We start from the raw sequence: 26,047 nt of genomic DNA, 5'->3' as shown, positions 1-26,047 counted from the left end.
ACTCTGTTACATTTCAGATACCAAAGATCACTTAGAAACTTCACATTGAGTCTTTCTTTAATTAGCTAATAATAGGAACTGCCTCAGCAGGCCTCAGAATTATTCAACAACTCTTTTTGTACTTGTTTTTATGGTCTGAGCTTTTTCCTCTTTTAAATTGTTAGTGTTGTATCCCTTTGTTCTTGAAAAGCAAAATTAAAAATTAGAACACACTAAAAAAAACCAGAACTGTATGCATATGGTTGGTTTCAATAGTGTGTAGCAGAATGTATATTTCAAATGCACAAGAGCAATTTTAACTGTCTCATTGAACAACATTAATATAAGAGGGATACACATTTTTAAGTGTTCTTAAAATATTAATCACAATATTCTTTGTATGACATTATCTGTGTAATTGGGGCAAACTTTTTCTTAATTGGAAGCAAAGTACCGATTCATACTATTGTCTCTTCTTGTAAATTAAACGTTCTGTTTCTTTTCTTTAATGCAGAAGAATTATATTCTTATGTATGATGTCAGCAATTTACTTTTTGAAAAAAAATATAATTTTAAAGTAAAAATGCAAAATAAACAATTTTAGGTAGATTTGTTGATCCTTTTGAATTAGTAAGTCTATTAACAATGAAAAATATTTATCTAGATAAATAACCTGAAATGATACGGTTATGTTTCAAAGAGAGTTATGTGAGTTAGGCCTCGCAAGCAACTTTTACTTCCTTAGAATAAAGGTGTTACGCGGATAACAACAACCAAAAACTATATATAACCTTGGAGAAAATTCACTTGCCTGTCAACGACTCAAGATATAAAAGTGAAATTAATGTTGTAGTAGTCAAGTGGCCTAAAGCAAAGCCATCATGTCCTTGAAATCTATTTTGATTGTACAAATTCAAGTACATTTTATGGTTGTTTGATCCACCTCCATTTCAAAAAACTCACATTACTCACAGTTTCTCTCATACAAAAGAAGAAAACTACCATGAGTATGGAAACAGAAGGCTCATTTGTAAACAGATGTTCCATATGAAACAGCAAGGGTTTCCATAAGTTGTAATAACCATCTGTTTTCATTTTAATATCAGATAAGAGCATTCTCTTCAAAAGTGAAAGTATTTAAATTAAAGCTATGAATTAGGATTAGATATAAATTTCAAGATCATTTGATATATCACCATTAAAAGATTTACCACAAACTAATTCTGATATAATATTAATGTGCACATATATTTACATAAATGATACACAAGATGACATGGGTTACATGCACACAGCAATAAAAAAGATATTTTCTTCATTGGACTTGGATTTCAGTATCTGTGTAGTAATGTAGGAATCGGTTTATCTTCTTTATTACAAAATATTTTGTTTGTCCTGTAGATGTGAACCCTCATGGAATGAGTCAAAGAATCATTTTGAATCAGGTGAACAGGTGAAATTCTGAGTAACTGCCATTAGATCACACTGAACATATATAAACACAGATGCACACACAAACACACTCTGTGTACATAGGCACCAATACAGTTAAAAAATAATACATGGAATATATTTGTGATTCACTTTGGCTTTCAGTTTTGCATATATGACCATGTCCATGTGTGACAGATAAATACAAGACACACAGATATTGATATGCCCTTTCATAAATAAAGACAGATAACTTCAAATTCCATATGCTTTCTTACTTGTCCGGAAACATTCAGCATATGCTACCCCATCCACACACTCAGCTGATGACTTTGTCTCCATTTCCCTAAGGAAAGAGAAGCAATGTGTCCGATACCCTCCCTTTCCTCTAGTTCCTAAGAAAGACCTGTCCTTGCTCCTTGCAAACACCACAATATGTGGACTAGGTTAATGTCATCTTCCCTAATTCTCTTACATCTGCCATTTTCAACTTTCTTCTCTATTTTCCCAAAAAGCTTGCACGTATGCTATTATTTATCTTGTTCAAAAAAATCAGCCAGGTGATGAAGGTTAATCAGGCAGATAATCAGAGTTCACATAAACAATAATAAGCCACCTGGATAGTGTGTACTCTTGGTATGAAGGGATGAGAATGACATTTTATCTCTGTTGTCTTTCTCTCAAAACTTAGGAACCCAATTAAATCATGAGAAAAACAGTAGACAAATCCCAATCAACAAGACATTCTACAAAATACCTATCCAAGACTCTTGAAAACTATCAAGGTCATCAATAACAAGGAAAATTTGAGAATTTCAGCCAAGAGGAGCTTAAGGAGGCGTGACAACAAAATATAATATGCACCTTGCAACAGAAAAAAAAGACAGTAAGTAAAAAACTTAGGAAATTGGATAAAATATGGACTTTAGTTAATAATTTATTAATAACTTTATTAATGGTGACAAATATACCATAGTGATGCAAGATATTAAAAATGAGGAAACCAGATGTGGGTTACATGAGAGTGTCTCTGCTATCTCTGCAATTTTTTTCCTAAATCCAAAACTCTTCTAACATTTAAAAATGAAAACAATAAATTTTATTAAATTAACAACAACACCTTTCTCAATGCAGAGGAGACCATTGCTACTACACCAAGCTCCTAGCCCCACTCCAGCAGCCTCCAGGCACACATCTAGAGTACAGTAATTCTCCTACACATGAAACTTCAAGTTGCGAACTTTCAAGGATGTGAACGTGCATTCCATAAATGTCAGGTGTGAGTGACATTGCAGCTTGCCCTCCGTCTCCTGTTGCTGACGATCCTTCAGCTCTACCACCTCCCACCTCCTCTCCCTCCTCCAGTCAGTAACTCTTCTTGCCTGTTCACTCCATGCCAGCCCCTGTACGCCAGCTGTTGTACTGGACTACTGCCCTTTTCAAAGTACTGTACTGTAGGATTTAAAATGTTTTCTTTATTTTTTGCATTTGTTTGTTTTTTATGTATTATGTGTGTGAAAAGTATTATAAACCTATTACAGTACAGTACTATATAGCTGATCGTGTTAGTTGGGTATCTAGCTCACTTTGTTGGACTTACGAACAAATTGGACTTATAAACGTGCTCTCGGAACAGAACTCATTCATATGTAGGGGACTCACTGTACATTTCCCGGCATCTCTAGCAATATAAGATACCGTGTGCCTAGTTATTGCCAAAGAAATGTGAGCAGAAATGATGTGTCATTTTAGTTGATAAAAAGTTAAGAAGCAGAAGTGCCTTCTGCATGTTATTTTTCCCCACCTGTTATCTGGATAGTAAGCGATCAGAGTTTCTAGAGGAGGATAGAGCCACTCAATGAAAAGTATATTACTATGTTCCCACTGCCTGGAAAGCTCTTCCCTCCTATATCCATATCACTCACTTCCTTGCCTTCTTCAAGTATTTATTCAACCGTTGTTTTTTTCAGTGGCGTTTCCCACACCCCACAGTATTTTAAAATACCATTTTTCAACTCCTTATCCTCCTTCCTTGCTTAATTTTTCCCAAATCCATATCATCTTGTATGATGTTATACTCTTTATACATATATTTTGTCTATTACAGTTTGTTTACTCTTATATCCCCAGGAACTAGAACATGAAATCGTAAAACATAAAGAACAAAAACTTGTTAGATGGATAATATTTTAGATACAAGTAATAGATGAAATATATTCAAGCCACAAAAGAGATGAAAACAGCACTTCTGAAGCTCATTAGAATAATTTTCTACAAGCTGATTAGCTCCTGCTGTAACTTCTCCTTGGGTTGCTTGAAAATTTTAGAATGATTGGTCTTATTTTCTACAGGTGATCTGAAATATCTGTTCAGGTGCAATGCTTAATGAACAACAGATTGTGTCTATGACTATTAATATCCTAATCTGTCAGTCCTAAAATGTTCCCTGATGATAAATGAAGCCTCTGTGGAAATCAGTTTACTTTTGCCAAACAGTTATACTAATTATTTAAATATTATGAATGATATCTATGTTCATTTTTCTGTTTTCACAATCGTTCTAATCTACCAAAAAAATCACACATTCAAAGACATTATTTTAAATCACACCTTATTTTAGGCAATGTGATAGCATAATTAAAATAAAGATATATATATTTATATGTACTATATTTATATATTATGTTATATAATATATATGACATATGTAACTGTATTCATTATCTTTTCCTCAAGTGTAGGATTATATATAAATCTATAAAATAACTATGTAGAAATAAATTATTTATAATACATAATTATATGTATTCCTGCAGACAAGGAAATGATATAATTATGTATATATATTTACATATAATTATTAAAATGAGTCAGATAAAGACAAGTACTGTATGATCCCACTTATATGTAGAATCTAAAAAAGTCAGACTTACAGAAGTAGAAACTAGAGTGGTAGTTTCCAAAGACCAGGGGTGGGGGAAATGGGGAGATGTTAGTCAAAATGTACAAAGTTTCAGTTATAAGATGAATAAATTCTGCAGCTCTAATGTACAGCACAGTGACTATAGCTTATAATAGACTATCGTATACCTGAAACTGCTAAGAGAGTAGATCTTCAGTGTTTTTACCACACACCAAAATATGGCAACTATGTGAGGTGACGGATATTAATTAAATTGATTGTGGTAATCATTTCTCTATATATACTTATATCAAATTATCACAGTTTACCTTAAATATATACAATATGTATTTATCAATTATACCTCAATAAAGCTGGGAAAAAAATCCAACAACTAGTATTAAAAACACAAAAGATGTGTCTAACAAAAATTTAACCCAGGAAAGCAGTTGAAAACCATACTGGAAAATAGGTTAGTAGACATTATCCAAGCTAAAGTAAAAAAGGAAAAAGACGATTTAATCAAATATGAAATGTTCATCATTTATACACTTTCCAAGAACAAACACATCCAAACAGCAAAAATATACATTTGGTACATCAGAATTGCCACTTTTAGGAGACAAAGGATTGAAAGGGGAATGGAAAAATAAACTGAAGAGAATTAAATTTCAACCCTAGATTGAGGGGGATTCTATAAAATACCTGACTAGTAATCTTTAAATCCATAAAGCTCATTTGTTGAGAGTTTAGCTATGCTACTCCATGGTGTTGCTGCTTTAGCATACAGTTTGTTTGGCCAAGCTGAATATAAGGTGCTTTAAATTGACAATCAACTATTCATGCATGAGGTGCCCTATACAGAAGCTTGCAGAGTCACAAGCAAATGTAAGTCCCTGATAGCAACTCTCCAACAGCCCTTGTGATCAAGAGTCTCCTCTGCCTCCAGATGCCTTCCCCTTTTGTTACCCTTAGGTAAGACTCCCTTGGGGCTACCAAACCTTCACTCTTTAGGTTTGAATTGACCAATCCAGCCTTAGCCCAGGAACCCAAAGCACTCTACTCAGGGACCCTAATAAAGGCATATGCCCCAGGTCTTTCTCTCTCTCTCTCTCTCTCTCTCTTTCTTTCTCTCTCCCTCCCTCTCTCTCTCTCTCTTTCTCTCTCTGTTTGAACTCTGCCTTGACTCCACACACAGCCCCTCAAGGCATGCCAGGTACACCCTCCAGGACCTGTGAGTAATAAAATTCTCTATTTCAATTTCCCTTGTAGTCTGTTGTTGAACCATGTTCACCATTCAACACCCTGTAATCCACTTAACAAGTGTTCATTTGACAAATTCATAACATCATCAGAAACAGGGAAAATCTGAGAAACTGTGACAACAAAGAAGAGCCTAAAGACACATCTACATAATGTAATAAGGTTTCATGAGCAAAAAGAAAAGACATTAAGGAAAAGCAGAGAAAATACGAACAGAAGTATGAACTTCAGGGGGAAAAATTCCTCAACACTCTATCTGAGATAAAACAAAATTAAACCTATGCACATGAATTTAAATAAGCTGATACATAAACATACAGATTGAAAGACTGCCTGGAGATGAGTTCTTGTGTGCAGATGGGGGAATGCCTATGTAATCCCACAGTCTGCGGTTCAACGCTCATTGACTGGTTTGCCAATGTGTAATCCAAGATAAGCCAAAGCGGGACAAGATCTGAAGTTGTGCAGTCTCTAGTGGGAAAGAGATGTTTCTTTCTGCTGAATTTTTTTTTCATGTAGGTTTTATGACATGAGCTGTTAGTGGGCACATTGTGACATGTGACCCAAGATTTTCTAAAATCAACACAGAGCCTCCAAGAAAACTCTAGGTGAATTTGCTGAACTACCTCTGTACATATCTAAAGAGAGGATGTCTGCACAGAGAGATGGGGTCGCAGTGGGACATGGGGCAGACTGCATGTTCACATTCAGTGTGACAAGGAAGAATGAAGGCGAGAATGACTGTTGCTAGGGACAGCCAAGTACATCCAGATTACCTGGAGTGTAATGGTAGTGAAAAAGAAGAGAACTTTATCAAGCCCGTGCATGTAAGGGTAAGAAAAAGGAACACATTGTAACATGAATAAATATAAAACAGGATAAAAAATAAAAGCATACACTTATATCATAAATGTAAAGAGGTTTTCGGAGAGACTTCTACTTATCCCTCACACCCAGGCTAAGCAGTGTCCTTCAGTAACTGAATATGAGTTACAGTTGGTCAAATGATCTCCCACCTAAACACTGATTTTCCCAGTTGTCTTTTTTGATTATACTGACAAGTGACTGAGCTCTGGTCAGTGAGGTGGTAGTGGACCTCACTGTGTAATTTCCAGGTCATAATCTTTAAACAGTAACTATTTCTTTCCTAACAAGAAATAGGAAGTGTTTAAGAAGACTATACCATATTATTAAATATTACGTATTACTTAAATGTGGTTTGCTTTTTTAAAAGATATTATTATAAGTATCTCTATTCAATGTTTATAGAAATACAAGTTGTAACATAACTGAGATTTTTCTAAGTTCCAGACACTCTGAAATATACTCGATACACCATAATTACTGCATCCTCACTCTACTATGGAGTATTCATTAACAGCCATATTTTACAAGTGAGAAAACTGAGATCTAAGAAGTAATTTCCCCCAAATTAAACTTATTACTGAGCACAAATGGTAGGGTTCACATACAAACCCCCTCTGTATCACTTCAAAATCTATAATTTACATTTTTCAGAATTACTTATTTTGAAGGAAAACAATTTTCATTTTAAAGATGGATAATAATCGGTGAGTGGAAAAGAGAAAAATGCTTAAAATCGATTCTTATTTAGTGATAATTAATTGATTCAGTCCTACACAGAGAATCATGTGCTTAGACATAATTGTCCTTTATTTTATGCTGAAGCCAGGAAGAAACAAGAAGGAAATGTTAATTTATTGAGGGGTGAGCTGTACAGTTCAATGAGATTTTTTCCTGTATCATTAAGCTGTGGGGTTAAGTATTGGGCAGCTGTCCCTGAAGTACTTTACCTGAAAATAACTGATGTACAAGGAGCAGAAGAAACATGCAGGGGGTCACCGGTTATTACTCTAGCCAAACCTCAGTTAGAATGTAACTCAACTAATTGAATATTTTCCACTAGGGAAAAAAACCTAAGCCTCCTAGAAGTTTAAAAAATCACAAAGATGTTCTGGAGGCCTGTGTTTGCACTGAAGGGAAGATTTTAATTACTATTCACAAAATGACCTAAAAAAGATTAAGGTATGAAGGCTCTTTGTAACATCAGCAACTCCATTTTGCAAGCACATTTTTTACAGGGCAGAAAAGCCATCAAGTATTGACTACAGAACATAAATACTGCGTGTCAGATAATTAACAGTGAATCAAGGGCTCCAAACGGCTTTCACACACAAGAACACGTTTATAAGCCTCTACGGTTTTCAGTAGAATTATAGATATAGTAATCTAATTCAATTCTTAAAAATATAACTTAGACTGCAGTTAACTTCTATTTAAATTCTTGAAACTTATTTTAACTGAACAAAAATTGTGTCAGAAAATGTTATAGGGCTATCAAATGTGGATAAAGTATCTGATAATTTGTTGTTGATTCCGAGAGCATATTAGAGGGAAGATGCTATTACTCCTGTTGTAGAAATGTGCTAAGGGAATCTTTATTAAGAACATGATTCTACTTTTGTCCCTTTCTATTCTACTATATCGTTATGGTTTCTCAGCTTTATATCATTTTAATGTTAAAGTCACTAATTCTATTCTCTCTTAATAAACATCAAGGCAAAAATTGAGAACTACCATGTAATGAACAGATTTTAAAGGTGGCCTTCTGTGAGTAATAAAAATATCAACTTTACTTGTAAAACTATCTCCTGAGCCACAGATGTTCACATTTTTAACACATTCTATTTTTCACCCTAATTTTGACTCTTTTTTTTTCAAGTATAGAGACACACTCTTTGTTCTATAACTTAGTATCTAAGTCCCAGTGTAAACATGACACCTGTGAGGAAACTTTATACTTATATAATTGACATAAGGAGACATGTTTAGATTGGGACTTATTTACTAAAGTGAGAGAACAAATACAATGTCTCTTTACTCAATAGAGTATCTTCTGAAAACCAGATATGTTATTCTGTAACAAATAAACCCACATAGGGTTTAAACAGGAAACTTTGAAATGTTCCATTATTTAAAGAAATATTCATTAAATGCCTTTTAAAATATTCTTCTAAACTACAGAAGCTACAAGAATGCTTATTTTTGTTCTCAAGATGTTTAAAATCTAGCAAGGGAAAGAAATATATAAAATTAACTGAAATTCAACATCACAATAGTCATAAGAGAAGAATTAACAAGTACTCTTCAACACAAGGGATAAATCAATGAATTGCATCTAGGTAGGTTAGTAAAATCTTCACAGAAATGACATTTAAACTAAGCCTTGAAACATAAGTGTTAATTCAATTTGAAAATGTGTGTAAAAGTCAACAGAGGAAAAAGAATAAGTAAATCGCTCATCTATTGTCAAATTGAATAATAGACAGTCCTATAGTTTATCTTGGGATTAGGGTCTCAAAAGAGGAGAGATGCGAAGAGATATGATAGAAAACATAAATTGGTAATACTTGCATTATTACAATAAAGAACTTGAATCTGTCCTATTAATTCAAAGTTTTTAAATTATTAGCACACTGGTCAAGGAAAAATATTACATGGATCCCTACTATGTATGATAGAAAAAAAAGGTTCCAAGAAATCTACTCAGACCTTATAAACCTTTACTGTTTGGCCACGTGTACTGTTTATATGTGTGTGTGTTTGTGTGTAGGTGTGTATCTGTTCATGTACTGCAGGCACTTGTAGGTGCATGTGTGCAATGTGTATGTACAAGAGAATATGTGTTAGACAACGGTGGTGAGCATATGTATGACTGTGAGACTGGGCACGTGGGAGTGTGTACATCTGCAAGGTTATACATCGTGAGTACGCATATGGGTGATGTGTCATGTGTAGGAGTGTATATTTCCAGGTATGTCTGCTAGTGTGTTTGTGTGTTGGTGAGTTGTGTAGATGTTGAGTGTGAACTTGAATGCCCCTAAGCATCTCTTTGGAATACCATGGTCCCGCAAAACAGAATAGGATTAATCCTGATGAGGGAAAGGGAAATCATTCAAGGAATGGCACCTACGAATCTGTATTTTAGGATATATGCATCAAGTACATCTAATGAAAAAAATATAGAGTATAGACTAAAAATATGAAGAAGTAGAAGCATGAGATGATGCAAGCCTGAAATATTGAAATGTTATTGAGGATAAGCAAAGTTATATAAATATAATCAAAAGTTAAGTGTGGACAAATGGTATCCCATATTTTACATATTTTGATACATGATAGAAACATTTTGAAATATCAAAAACAAAGTTACTTGTCATAATGGTTCAGTGGGACACTAGCCTGAGTGGGCATAACCCCTCCCTCTGGTAACTGTCATGCACATCCGGCTGTGCTCATCAAAGTAGGGTGCAAACACATCTCAACTCTATGATATTGTGCCAACTGAAATGCCTAGTCAAGATAAAGGTTAAAGTACATTTTCCTGGAGCATCAATTTTATTTGAAGTTCAGGAACTTTTGAAAATTCTTGAACTTTTAACCTAAAGTTCTAGAAGCTTGGGAAAAAACATCAAAATTATTTATAGATACAAATACATGTTTATTCATTTGTGGTCACAAATATTAAATAGGTGGTCAGTATATGTTACCAGACATAATCCAACTAGGAGGCAAAATCTAAATGGGTGTGCAGTTTCATGATTTGTAGGAAAAATGGTTTATTAATCTGAAACTGTATGTGAGGCTATTCCAACAATTCAGAACCATGTCGCATAAATAATAAAGTGCCCATCCTTGAGGAAATTCTTTCATCGTGTATGTTTGGTCTGATTTATTACCTTTCGATGGAGAAACACCAGACTTCTCATAAAAAGAGCTCTGAGACTCTTGCCATCCATAGCCTTTTTGGGTGACCAAAATGGATTCAACCATTGTTCTGGGCCTTCTAGCTTTAATCTTGCTGCTTGTTCTCATTTTTCCTTATGATTTAAGATTCCACACAATGGTCTCTGTAATGACTCTGACTCTCCTTCCTTCACTGCAACACCACAAGGGACTCATCTGGTGAAAGTGTCTGCTGGATCAGCCAGGTTGCAACACTTCAGTTTAAATACTACCCTCAGAGGCGGAGTCAAGATGGAAGTGTGGGAAGATGCGGAGTTAGCGTCTCCCCACAACTAGGGTGCCTGCCGGCTGCTGGTGGGGGACTCTAATGCCCAAGGAGATGGGAGGAACCCCAGAGTGAACCGGTAGGATGTAGGGAGACTGAGGAGGGAGACGTGGAGGCCAGACACGGTCAGGGCCCCTGAGGCCAGGGAGATCATGAGAGGTCAGTGGGAGGGACTCTCCAGGAAGAGCAGAAGAGGAGGGGAGAGCGATCGCCTGGCCCACTGGGGCCAGGGAGCCTGCTGAGCTCCCAAGCTGGTTCTCCCAGCTCCAAAGCCCTATCCAGGCTGTGTGCGTCCTGGGGGCATAGGAGGGAGGCCGGGAGGATCAGGAGAAGCAGGAAGGAGGGGCCTTCTCAGACCCCAGACCAGAGGAGCAGGGGTGGAAAGGAGGGCATTTGTCCCACCCACTCGAGCCCAGGAAGCCTGCTGGACCCCCCAGATGAGGTCCCCTGCTCTCTGAGACCAGGGGTGAGGGGCACGCCTGTGCCTTCTGTTCCTTGAGTCTAAGCTCCACCCCCCACAGCCCCCAGGGCCTTTTCCAGCACTGTGGGTCCTGAGCATTGGCCCCGCCCACCACCCAAACCTCACCCTTGCTTAGGCCTCGCCCTCGACAACCACGGCCTTTCTCCCATGTCCCCTTTTTTTTTTTTTTCTTTTCCCTCCTCTTTTTTAATTTTGTGGAGCTGATGTACCTTCCGGTTGTTGATTCATATATTTTGTTAATTTTTACATTCTTTCTAACATATCTGTTAGTCTCCTAGTCTAATTTTTTTTTTACTTTGTTATTGTTTTTTTTTTTTTTGCCACCCCACGAGGCTTGTGGGATCTTGGTTCAAAAGCCTGGGGTTGGGTAGTAGCTCCTGTGGTGGGAGCTCCGAGTTCGAACCACAGGACTAAGAGAGAACCTCAGATCCCAGGGAATATTCATAGGAGTGAGGTCTCATAAAGGTCCTCATCTCAACACCAAGACCCATCTCAGCTCTACCCAATAGCCTGTAAACTCCAGTGTTGGAAGCCTCAGGCCAAACAACCAGTAAAACAGGAGCACAATCCCACTCAAAAAAAAAAGAGATGGCAAAAAAATATGTCACAGATGAAGGAGCAAGGTAAAAATCTACAAGAGCAAATACATGAAGAAGAAACAGGCAATCAACCTGAAAAGGAATTCAGAGTAATGATAGTAAAGATGATCCAGAATCTCGGAAATAGAATGGAAGCACGGATTAAGAAAATACAAGAAAAGTTTAACAAAGATCTAGAAGAACTAAAGAACAAACAGAGATGAACAACACAATAACTGAAATGAAAAGTACACTACAAGGGATCAATAACAGAATAACTGAGGCAGAAGAATGAATAACTAAGCTGGAAAACAAAATGGTGGAAATAACTGCCAAGGAGCAGAATAAAGAAAAAAGGATGAAAAGAATTGAGGACAATCTCAGAGACCTCTGGGACAACACTAAATGCACCAACATTTGAATTACAGGGGTCCCAGAAGAAGAGAAAAAGAAAGGGTCTGAGAAAATATTTGAAGAGATTATAGTTGAAAACTTCCCTAACATGGGAAAGGAAATAGTAACCCAAGTCCAGGAAGCACAGAGAGTTCCATACAGGATAAACTCTAGGAAAAACACACCAAAACACATATTAATCAAACTAACAAAAATTAAATTCAAAGAAAAAATATTAAAAGCAGCAAGGGTAAAACAAAAAATAACGTACAAAGGAATCCCCATAAGGTTATCAGATGATTTTTCAATGGAAACTCTGCAGGCCAGAAGGAATGGCAGGATATACTTAAAATGATGAAACAGAAAAATCTACAACCAAGATTACTCTACCCAGCAAGGATCTCATTCAGATTCAATGGAGAAGTCAAAAGCTTTTCAGACAAGCAAAAGATAAGAGAACTCAGCACCACCAAACCAGCTTTACAACAAATGCTAAAGAAACTTCTCTAAGTGGGAAACACAAGAGAAGAAAAAGACCCACAAAAACAAACCCCAAACAATTAAGAAAATGGTAATAGGAATATACATATTGATAACCTTGAATGTAAATGGATTAAATGCCGCAGGTTGCTGAATGGATACAAAAATAAGACCCATATATATGCTGTCTACAAGAGACCCACTTCAGACCTAGGGACACATACAGACTGAAAATGGAGGGATGGAAAAAGATATTCCATGCAAATGGAATCAAAAAAAAAACTGGAGTAGCAATACTCATATCAGATAAAATAGACTTTAAAATAAAGACTGTTATAAGAGATAAGGAGGGGGCTTCCCTGGTGGCACAGTGGTTGAGAGTCCGCCTACAGATGCAGGGGACACGGGTTCATGCCCCAGTCCGGGAAGATCCCACATGCCACGGAGCGGGTGGGCCCATGAGCCATGGGTGCTGAGCCTGCGTGTCTGGAGCCTGTGCTCCGCAACGGGAGTAGGCCACAACAGTGAGAGGCCCGCGTACTGCAAGAAACAAAAACAAACAAAAAAAAGAGATAAGGAGGGACACTACATAATGATCAAAGGGTCAATCCAAGAAGAAGATATAACAATTATAAATGTTTATGTACCCAACACAGAAGAACCTCAATACATAAGGCAAATGGTAACAACTATGAAAGGACAAATAGACAGTAATACAATAATATTAGGGGACTTTAACACCCCACTTACACCAATGGACAGATCATTCAAAATGAAAATAAATAAGGAAACTCAAGCTTTAAATGACACAATACACAAGATGGATCTAATTGCTATTTATAGAACATTCCACCCAAAAGTAGCAGAATGCACTTTCTTCTCAAGTGCACATGGAACATTCTCCAGGATAGATCACATTTTGTGTCACAAATCAAGCCTCGAAAAATTTAAGAAAATTGAAAATGTAGCAAGCATCTTTTCTGACCACAATGCTACGTGACTGGCAATCAATTACAGGAAAAAAAACTGTAAAAAACACAAATACATGGAGGTTAAACAATGCACTACTGAATAACCAAGAGATCACTGAAGAAATCAAAGAAGAAATTAAAAAATACACGGAAACAAATGAAAACACGACGACCCAAAATCTACGGGACGCAGCAAAAGCAGTTCTAAGGGGGAAGTTTATAGCAATTCAATCTCACCTCAAGAAACAAGAAAAAACTCAAATAAACAATCTAACTGTACACTTAAAACAACTAGAGAAAGAAGAACAAAGAAAACCCAAAGTCAGTAAAAGGAAAGAAATCATAAAGATCAGAGCAGAAATAAATGAAATAGAAATGAAGAAAACAATAGCAAAGATCAATAAACCTAAAGGCAGGTTCTTTGAGAAGATAAACAAAATTGATAAATGCTTAGCCAGACTCATCAAGAAAAAAAGGGAGAGTATGCAAATCAATAAAATTAGAAATGAAAAAGGAGAAATCACAACTGACACTGAAGAAATACAAAGGATTACAAGAGACTACTATAAACAGCTATAGTCAATAAAATGGACAACCACGAAGAAATGGACAAATTCTTGAAAAGGTACAATTTTCCAAGACTCAACCAGGAAGAATTAGAAAATATAAACAGACCTATCACAAGTAATGAAATTGAAACCGTAATCAAAAATCTTCCAACAAACAAATAGCAAATAGAATCCAAAACCACATTAAAAGGATCACACACCATGATCAAGTGGGATTTATCCCAGGGATGAAAGGATTCTTCAATATATGCAAATCAATCAATGTGATACACAACATTAACAAATTAAGGGAAAAAAACCATATGATCATCTCAATAGGTGCAGAAAAATCTTTTGACAAAATTCAACATCCATTTACTATAAAAACTCTCCAGAAAATGGGCATAGAGGGAACTTACCTCAACATAATGAAAGCCATATATGACAAACCCACAGCAAACATCCTACTCAATGGTGAAAAGCTGAAAGCATTTCCACTAAGATCAGGAACAAGACAAGGATGTCCACTCTCACCACACTTATTCAACATAGTTTTGGAATTCCTAGCCACAGCAATCAGAGAAGAAAAAGAAATAAAAGGAATACAAATTGGAAAAGAAGAAATAAAACTGTCACTGCCGATGACATGACACTATACATAGAGAATCCTAAAGATGCCACCAGAAAACTACTAGAACTAATCAATGGATTTGGTAAGGTTGCAGGATACAAAATTAATGCACAGAAATCTCTGGCATTCCTATACACCAACAATGAAACAACAGAAGGAGAAACTAAGGAAACACTCCCATTTACAACTGCAAAAAAAAGAATAAAATATCTAGAAATAAACCTGCCTAAGGAGGCGAAAGACTTATACTCAGAAAACTATAAAGCAGTGATGAAAGAAATCAAAGATGACATAAACAGTTGGAGAAATACACTAAGTTCTTGAATTGGAAAACTCAATATTGTGAAAATGACTATACTACCCAAAGCAATCTACAGATTCAATGCAATCCCTATCAAACTACCAATGGCATTCTTCACAGAATTAGAACAAAAAATCTTACAGTTCATTTGGAAACACAAAAGATCGCGAATAGCCAAAGCAATCTTGAGACAGAAAAACGGAGTTGGAGGAATCAGGCTCCCCGACTTCAAACTATACCACAAAGCTACAGTAATCAAGACAGTATGGTGCTGGCACAAAAACAGAAATATAGCTCAACAGTGCGGAGTAGAATGCCCAGAGATAAACCCACGCACATATGGGCACCGAATTTATGACAAAGGAGGCAAAAACATACAATAGAGGAGAGACAGCCTCTTCAATAAATGGTGCTGGGAAAACTGGACAGCTACATGTAAAAGAATGAAATTAGAATACTACCTAACACTATACACACACAAAAAAATCCAAATGGGTTAAAGACTTAAATGTAAGACCAGACGCTATAAAACTTTTAGAGGAAAACATAGGAAAAACACTCTGACATAAACCACAGCAAGATCTTTTTTGACCCACCTCCTAGAGTAATGGAAATAAAAATAAAAATAAACAAATGGGACTTACTTAAACTTAAAAGCTTTTGCACAGCAAAGGAACCATAAAGAAGACAAAAAGACAACCCTCAGAATGGGAGAAATATTTGCAAATGAAACAAAAGACAAAGGATTAATCTCCAAAATATACAAACAACTCATGCAGCTCAATATCAGAAAAACAAACAATCCAGTTAAAAAATGGGCAGAAGACCTAAATAGACATTTCACAAGAAGACATAGAGATGGCCAAGAGGCACATGAAAAGATGCTCAACATCACTAATTATTTGAGAAATGCAAATCAAAACTACAATGAGGTATCACCTCACACCTGTCAGAATGGCCATTATCAAAAAAGCTAGAAACAATAAATGCTGGAAAAGGTGTGGTGAAAAGGGAACCTTCCCACACTGCTTGTGAGAATGTAAATTGATACAACCACTATGGAAACCAGTATGGAGGTTCCTCAAAACACTAAAAATAGAACTACCATATGACCCAGCAATCCCACTACTGGGCAAATACCCTGAGAAAACCACAATTCACAAATGGACATGCACAACAATGTTCACTGCAGCACTATTTACAATAGCCAGGACATGGAACCAGCCTAAATGTCCATCAACAGATGAATGGATAAAGAAGATGTGGCAATATATACAATGGAATATTACTCAGCCATAAAAAGAAATGAAATTGAGTTATTTGCAGTGAGGTGCTGGAACTAGAGTCTGTCATACAGAGTGAAGTAAGTCAGACAGAGAAAGACAAATACCGTATGCTAACACATATATATGGTATCAAAAAAAAAGGTACTCATGAACCTAGTTGCAGGGCAATAATAAAGAGGTAGACATAGAGAATGACTTGAGGACATGGGGTAGGAGGGCGAAGCTGGGCTGAAGTGAGAGTAGCATTGACATATACACACTACCAAATGTGAAATAGTTGGCTGGTGGGAAGCAGGAGCATAGCACAGGGAGATCAGCTCAGTGCTTTGCGATGACCTAGAGGGGTGGTATAGGGAGGATGGGAGGGAGGCTCAAGAGCGAGGGGATATGGGGACATGTGTATGCATGTGGCTGATTTGCTTTGCTGTACAACAGAAATGAACACAGTTATTGTGAAGCAATTATACTGCAATAAAGAGCTATTAAAAATTTTTAAAGATAAAAAATAATACTACCCTCATCCTGGACTTTCTCATTGAAGACAAACGGTAAGAAGTTTTATACACAAATCCTTTATATTTTATTCAGGCTAAGGTTGTTTAAATTTTTATTTTTGCACTATAACTAAAATATCTTAAAGCAATAACCAATTTGTGGGGAAAAAGTTACCTATATTTTTAAACAATTCCTAAGAAATAAATGTGCATATGAAGTTCTTATGTTTACTATAACCATCCATAGGTTTTTAGATAGAACAAAAATTATGTTTTCTGTTAACATACTTAGAATTACTATTGTGGGGATGTAATCATCAATAATAATTAAATATTCTAAAATTATGACTATGTACATATATATATATATATATACAGGACACATACTTTACATTTTGATACATATTGAACCATTCTATGATATAAAGTCTTTCTATTTTATCAAACAATAAAACCAGTCCTTGAGCTCTCTAAATAGAATAAAGTATGATCTGTTGATGTAACGCTATGTGTATAAGCTCTAAGTCATCAGTCTGCCAACAGTCACATCTACATCTAAATAGTAATGCAGTGAAGAACTTGCCAAGGAAAGACCATCTTGCTTCAAGATTCAGCACAAAATGTAGGCTACAAGAATATAATTAAGATTTGACCGTAACGTTTATTTTTCTTTTTTAAGCAACAGCCTTTGATTGCCTGCTCTGCTACTTTTCTCTTTCACTCTGACAGTTTGGGTCTTTAGTGCCAATCTGCATATACCTATCACATAATTGTAAAGCTTATATATTTCTCCCTTTACCCTGCTCCCTTTACTGCACTTCTCTTATTTTGGACGCAATTATGTTTCTTCCTAACTACTTTAATTTAGAAAATGTAGGCTGAATCCTAATTCTACTCAGGATGGACTGTGCATGACCTGATATATTATTTTTCAGGTATATTCACTCCTTAACATTATAGAGTATGTCTAAAGAAATAGTAGAAAGATAGAAAGAAAAAGAAAAAAAGAAAGCTTTTATATTGCCATGGATGAATGTCTGTGAGCATTAATTATTCCCCTTAGCTATTCATAATAAAATATGATTTGTATTAAGTAGGTCAAATTAATTTGCTATAGCTAATTTTACATCAATGAATTGATTACTTGCTATTTCAATTGTCATTTCCTTGACTTTCTACCGAATATTAATTTTCAAAAATTATAAATAATCTTGTAAGAGGGCATAAGGCATTGTAATGTAGTGGAAAAGCATTAGAATAAAAGTGAGAATAACTGGGTACACTACTTGCTTTACTGAAACTGCTTGACCATAGGCAATAGTCCAAAATTAGTTGGTTAGTTGAGAATTATTATGCACATTACACTATGGTTATCAAAGAGTTAGTATGTTCCCCTGTAGGAGAGTGGAAAGAGGCAGATGCCATGGCAAATCTTTCAGATTTTTCAATTTTCTTTTTTGGAAGATGGAAGTAATGCTGCTTAACTCAAAAGGGACTTTATTAGTACTGAGTAAGGTAACACCTGTAAAATTATAGCACATTGTATGGCACACAGTAGGTACTATCTATATCTGTATCTATCTCTCTATATATATTTCCCCTTTTTTAATTTAAAGAATTTTATTGTTTTTGGTGCTATTTTGCTTTGTTTTTGTATATAATTTATTTATTTTTTAACCAAACTCCTTTGGAAGAATCACTATTTCAATTTATTACTTGGTAAGTTCTATGGGAAGAACAGGAGGCTGCAAGGGTATTTTGTCAAGGAGACCCCTTAGGGGTGGGTACTGCATGATGGAATGGGCTGAAATAGGTGGAATCCAAGTGATTCCTCCTATTTCATATATATATATGAAATAGTAGTTTTATATATATATGAAGGTAGTTTCAGAGGTGTTGAATATGGAATATTTTTTCCAGATAAATTCTGTGCACCGTGCAATGTGACATTTCCCTGTAACCTCAAAAAACGTTAGTGATAAGAAAGAAATTAGAAGATGCTTGCAAGGTTGGAATTTCTTAAGGAAACCAATTAAGGACAAAATGCTATGCAGTGTGGTGCAAAACACATAGATGAAAGAATATATGAAAACCAGGAATTTTTGTTGGTGTTTTTTGTTCAATATGCTACAAAACAATCTCTTTACTTGGACGACTTCTGCCCCTGGATATCTTAGATTTTGATTGGAAAATGTATAAGTGTACATCATCATGGTTAAGCACATTGTACTAAGGAGAGAGTGTTAGTGGTGGTGGAAAAGGGGGACATTGATTCATGGCTATGCTGTTTGCTGTCACCCCTTGGCCATGCTGTTCATTATCTCTTGGTCTCAGTTTACTCATTTGCAAAATCAAGTTAATGATAATATCTATCTCAAAGGATAGTTTTGATGCTCAAACGTGCAAATATGCACAAAGTCCTTAGAATGACGACTGATACGTATCAGGTACTCAAAGTGTCTATTTAATGAGAAAATCTATATTAACAAAATCCATACACACACCAAATCCTCATTTAAATATGACAAACATGACCCTCAGTGCTTACATAAAAAGACAGCTGAATATAAATATGGCCGCAAATAATAACAATGCATTTAAGTAATTTAGAATGATGAACATAATAGATGTAGTAGAGTTTTTAAGCCATAAGGAAAAAAATAGTAATACTCATTTGTTTGTTTACTAGTAAAATTGTGGGTCTCTAACTCCATCTGATTTTTTTTGTTTTTTTTTTTTTTTTTGGACTAAGCCAACCTTTCGTTGCTGGCTTGGATGGAGCTAGAGAATAATGGCTAACATAAGAATGGAATGGCAGTTGCACTCTTACTTTGAATGCAGAAGCAGATTTTAGTGTAGACAATTTAGTTTGAATCAAGAAGCAGAAGGAAAAAAGTGGAAAAGTGAGAGAAAAAAAAGAGGGCAATACAGTACACCACACTGGGAAAGTTAACTGCTGCTGTTAATTGATGCCCCGTCTCACTGGGGATTGCCTTTGAGAAATGCAGATAGAAGCCAGCTTAATGCCGTCCCCTGTCAGAGGTGAAGGATCTGAGGTATCTATCAAGTTCATGCTGTCAGCGTTCCCATGTGGTAATTCCCCAGCAACTCCAGCAAGCCCCAATGAGGACCAGACACATCCTTTCTTTCATCCAGAGAATGTCCTTAGGCAAAGTCTTCTGTTTGTTCTGAAATGAGGAGCTTTGCTCCTTGTTCTTAGATCCAAGCAAGATGAGTGTCTTGCAAGGCTCCGCTCTTAAGAGAACACTGCATATCACAAACTCCCAAACACCGGACTTTTTTCCCCCTCTGGGAGTCCATATAAAACATTTTTGCAACTTTGGTAGCCACTAAGCATATGGGATTTTTGGAGAAGGCTGTGTGAGTGGAACTGAACCCACAGGTCATGGGATGTCAGATTAAGAAAAAAAACACAGCTCTTCTGTGAAACCAAGGAAAGAGTATAACTGGCTGCTTTTGTTGGACAGTGCAAGTAAAATATAATCAGAATAGCAGGAAACAAGATACCAGGTTCCAGAGAATGCCTGTGGGAAGAAGAATGGAATTTGTGAGAGGGGGAAATCTGTTATTAGGACTTGGAAACTTGAAAATAGAAAGGAACAAGCTACTATTTGGACTAGATAAGCGTTGGGAAGAGTTCAATTTTGCATAGTAATTGTGATAGGACATATGCCTGAGAAGTTTTAAAGTTTAATATTGGAAGTGATTAAAAGTCTCTGGGCCAAGAAAATAATGAAGGTTTTAAAAGAAGGAAAGGTATGGGAAAGAAGTGGGGAAAATATGGGATTTAGTCTTTGAGGTTATGGGGTGTGTTGCCCAAAGAACTGTGTATTTGGAAGTCAAAGCGTTATTAAGACCAGTTTTAGTAATAAAGATAATTTGGAGATGATTATTCTCTGTAGAGTTGAAAGTATTAGAGATCAACTTCTGAGATTTAAATGATGCTATATATTAGACAGTTGGGGTGGGCAGAGAATTGTGTAGCTATTTGCCAGAAGAGAATGTAAATTTGGAGTTAGAGGTGAAGTGTACGAAGGATTATTGTAGGAACTGAAGTGGAATGGCTGAGATGGTGGGAACAGGGCTTAGAGCCAGGAGGAAAGCAACACACAAGCCAGAGCTGAAAGAAGAGTGGATATGAGCCAAGCCTATTATGAAGATAGTAAAATGGAAGTTTCGGAGAAATGGGAAGGGAAGAGAGATGGGTCCCACATGTGGCATTAGAGACTACAGAATGGAAACGGGTGGGAAAACAACAAGCTACTACTACACAATCTGTAGGAGTTCCATTTTTCCAATAAGTAGAAGTTAAAGATACATATCACAAAATAAAATTTAAAAAGGGAAACTTTTCTATAGTATATAAACTAGGCATGCAGTAGCTAAAAGCAGAGGAAAGGCCCACAGTTCATTCATCACAGCTTTATTCACCATAATATTAGCATGATTTCCTGTCGATCTTTTCATTATTATTATTTTTTTTTTTTGGAGAGAAAACACTTTTAACAATTTGGATCATGTCTTTAAATCTGTAATATCATTGCAGTCAAATGTAAAAATGTACTGGATGACAGCTCAATGGATAATCAGTTCTAGGGGAAAAGAATGGAGTTTTTTTATCTTACCACTTATGCTTTCTCACGTGGAGAGTCCTTGCCTCAGAAGTTAGACACATGTGGATGAAAAGCCAAAGGAGAAGCCAAGTAACCATTTATAAACAGTTAGCAAGCACTTAAATACTTGTCTCATGTTTGGAGAAAGTTTGATCTGAAAATTGACTGAGTCCATGATACTTGCATGAACCTAAGTTACCGGTTCTATGGAAAAGATCCACAGAACTTTTCTTGAAAATCTGGATGAGTAGGATGTGAAGAATCAGTTGAACTTATCCATTTCAGAAGCAAAAGGAGAGGGTGAAATCTAGACAACTGACTTTATGAAGTATCCTCAACTGATCCAGGTAAATGTGGTCCAGACAGTGGCCTACTAGCAAAACAATCAATTTAAAAATGTCTTTCCTTGCAGGAGGTGGTTGGCCTTTAAGGGAGCAGGGAGAGCTGGACCAGATGTGGGAAATAATGTAGGACCTTAAAACCCAACAATAGGCTATTCATTCATCCACTTATTTATTCATTAAATAAATCTTTATGGCACCTCCTTACGTGCTGAGTACTTCTTAAGTACTAAGGATGGATTCCTTGGAAGCCGAGAGAGAGACAGTTTCTAATTTTAGGGAATTTTGCAACTCTAGCAAGGACCACAAAATATGACAAAATGAAAAGATACCAGGAATTGGTTCTTGCTATGTAGAAAATGATTTGCTGGGGTGAAAGACTGAGCATCATACTTCTTCGAGAAGGACAGATATGTAGCCTACTCTGACGGTGTGGAGGTTCCGTTAAGGCCTCAGTCCTAAGCCAACAATAACATATGTGGACAAAATATTCCAGAGTGAAAATCAGGTTTAAATGTGTTACAGTGAAGAAGTCTGTTGAGTTTTAGAAAGAGAAAGACAGCCAGGGCAAGAGCAATCCAGTGGCTGATGCATGGGAGAGTAACAAGACGATTTCCTAAGGGCAGGCAAGAGCCATGGAGGCCTAGTGAATAAAGAACCAACGTTCTATTTTATTCTGAGTTCACCGAGGAGCGTTTTTGAGTTTTAAGCAGGTAAACAACATGGACTACTGTTTGTAATAATTTGAGTATTTGCTCACTAACCAGCTAATAGAGTCATGAAGCTGACAAAAAGATTTTTCATTAAAAAAAAGGACATGATTCATTTCAGAATAGGGGTTAACTCATTTATAATAGTATTAACAAAAAACTAAATCAATGTCCTGAAGAATTTTAGGAAATTAGAAGAAAAACGTCACCATTTTTTAAAATCCTAATTTGCTAATCACTTGCTGTTTGCTTTAAAACCACATTTTCCCTCTGTTCTGCTCTGTTTAAAAGGCTGACCCCGGCGAACTATATTTCCTGGTTCCCTTGTGAGCTAGCTTTCAGTTAAAAATCTACCTCTTGGAGACTCTGGCAGGAGATTTGAGAACAGAATATGAGGGGAAGCCAAGGCCCTGTCTCCCCCTCCACTTCAGGTGGCATCTCTGGCAGTGATGCACCTCCCCTCTGAGAAGACTTTGTATGGATCTTAAATCTACTGGACAGCTAGAGATTCTGAGTTCTGGTAATACCCACACCTTGAGCTCTGTGAGCGCAGGACCTTAGACTGTTACTAATTTCTATGTCTCACTATCTTTGCCCTTTCATCTTTTTGCAACTGTTGTAATTCCATTCTCCTAATAAATTCACTCTATTGAATTATCTGTGTTGATTTTGTTGTCTTATTTTTGTTTGTTTGTTTTCTGTTGGATCTTGAGAGTGATTTAAATTCATATTCCCTATTTGGGTTGTTTCAATAAGATAGATGAATTGTTTAGCTATTCACCTTATATTTAGTATAATGATTTACTTTTAAAGAGCATTCACATTATTATTAGTTTACATAAATAATCTGTGTTTTCCTTAATCCATTTTTATTTATACTGTGTCCAGTGCTAAGTGTATTTAAAAATGAAGGATTTAGACACTCAGTTCTTTAGAGAACTGAATTGTCAGGTATGGAACTCATTGTTCTGGTTGATTTGTGTCAATAATTTTGTGATGGAAATGAAACTGGTATGGGAAGCAGGCCTCTGTACTATAACTATCAAGGTGTAGAAATATCCACTTTCAGATAAATCTCCTGAAATTTCATCATCATTGTGTTGGAACAAGTAACTCCTTTAATAGATAAACAAATATGGAAAATAAAACACTTTAAGGCACTCTTGCAGGTATTCATATTTTCTTCATAGATTTTATCACATGCTCTTCTTCTAATATTTAAACCAGAGCAGTTAAATGGGAATGGGGTTCTGAGTGGGTTTGGAATAACAAGGATTTTGAGTGGGCTAGCTGTAGCACAGAAGTAAAAGCTTTTGAGAGGCTAGTAAAAAGCATTAAAACACAGAGTAAACTAGGTTATACAGGGATAAAGAGACCATCCTACAAGAGAAAAGGAGATTGAGCGAACACTTAAGATAATGTATGACTACCCAACATTTGTATATACATTCATGTAACACCTGTCTTCTCGGAACCTGGAGGCAGGTTTCATGAATCATTTAGCTTTTCATCACCAGCTCCTAGCATAGGGGCAGGCTTATGGTGATCATGAGTTATCTTTGCTGAATGAATGAACTGAAAAAGCAGACAATTTACTATCCTTCCTTCCTTCCCTCTTTTTTTTTTTCTTCCTTCTCTCATTCAGTTGTAAACTAATTTAGAATAAAGTATCAGTTGAAAAATGTTTAAGGTATTACCTAATCAAATAGTTATTACTTTCCTAGGGGACTCTAGAAATGTCTTGAAGGAAAAACTATTAAAACTTTAACATAAATAAAAAATAAAATATTTATTGACTTAAGTAATAAATAAAATCTTTGGGGACTGAAGGATAACCCCCTTGAAAGGCCATGTTTGGAGATGAGAAGCCTGCCCCATAACATTCACATAAGACCATACTTGTGACGATGGTGAGGTTGTTGATACCAAATTATCCATGAATGCTAAAAGATTGGAAAAATGTCAGGATGAGCATTGAACTCCAAAAAGTTGAAGACGTTGTATTTCAGAAAACAAGCTTGAATCTGGAAGATTGGGTATATGCAGAATACACAGACAGAAACCCTTTAGTTTTCTAAAATTTTCAAACACTCATCTAATTGATCATTTTTGTTTTCACATGGATTACTATCATATTCTTAAGGGTTTTTTTTTTTTTCCTATAACTATCTGGAATTATCCTAACAAAAACAGAGATAGTTTCAGTGTATAATGTAAATTATTCAATTACTTCACTAGGTAATGGTGATAATTATAAGGGAAGCAGGTGTTTAATGGTTAGAAAATGCCTTTCAACTCATAATTACTGCAAAATAATGATTTAGTAAGCTATGTGTATTCTTATTAATTCATGAAGCTAATAGTAACAATTGAAATTCTCTTTAACATGAGTTGATTTACCAAAATCAACAAATCATGTAATTCATCTCACTAACAAGCTTATCCATCTTCATTGAAGTTTTTCATAATAAAATTTATATTTTGAAAAATGTGAATATTCTAAATCTGTATGCTTAAATGTATATAAAAACGCTGTTTTCTTTAGGAAAGTACTCCTCTCCATAGTAACACAGTTTCAAATAAATCCAAAGAAATTCAGGAAATCTATTAAAGATGTGATATTTCTAAATTTTTCATTTTTATTCAACAAAATCTTTCTGTTTTTAATAAAAACAATTTCCTCATGGTTAATGTGGCACTCTGACAGAGGTATGTTCTTTTACCAGGTTTGCCTTAAGATTGCTCTTAGGCTACTAAAAGAACACTTGAATCTCCATTTATAAAAGGCTCCTACTTTTTGGCTCAGGTTCTGAGTTTGTGCATTTTGAAAATAGAAGTACTTTATAAAGTCCTTTGATATCTTTTCATCAAAGAAACGAAAGAAGACCTATTTCATTTTTATTTTTACTTTGACTTGTATTTTTCAGAATTAGAACTGGGTTAAACTCCTTGTCATGTTATATAACAGGAATATCTTGTCATATGCTGACATCTTGTCACCTAAACAATGACTCATGGTCCTGGTGAGCTTTCAGAGAAAGGTTCTGGCAATTATTAAATGTCTCAGCTCTTCCTTTGGCATTTTACAAAGTTAAAAATCCATTTGATATATTGTCTGTATTTTTGCAGAAAATATTGCCCTAGACACTCATTCTCAGCCTATCTGAGGGTTTCCATATGCTTACATAGGATGAGCGTAATATACAATATTCCATATGCTTCTATTTAAAATGTATTTGAAATCAGAATACATTTTCCCTAATTCTTAAGGATTCAAATAACATATTAAAGTACTGTCTTCTATAAACAGGAAATATTAAAAACTGAGAAGTGCAGGAATAGGGTACATGGGTACGTAGAAGAACAGCACTATAGGCAGAGGTGACCATTACACACATATTAAAAGACAAATATTGAGGCTGATGTGGCTGGAGCAGAGTTAACGATGTAGGAATGAGGTCAGAGTGTTAGGAGAAGCCCGGAGCCTCATAGGGAGGAAAAACACCAGGTACTTCATTCTTAGTGAGATGAA

Source organism: Phocoena phocoena, chromosome 18, assembly GCF_963924675.1.
Source record: "Phocoena phocoena chromosome 18, mPhoPho1.1, whole genome shotgun sequence".
Lineage (NCBI taxonomy): Eukaryota > Metazoa > Chordata > Mammalia > Artiodactyla > Phocoenidae > Phocoena > Phocoena phocoena.
Note: the sequence above shows the minus strand (reverse complement) of the source record.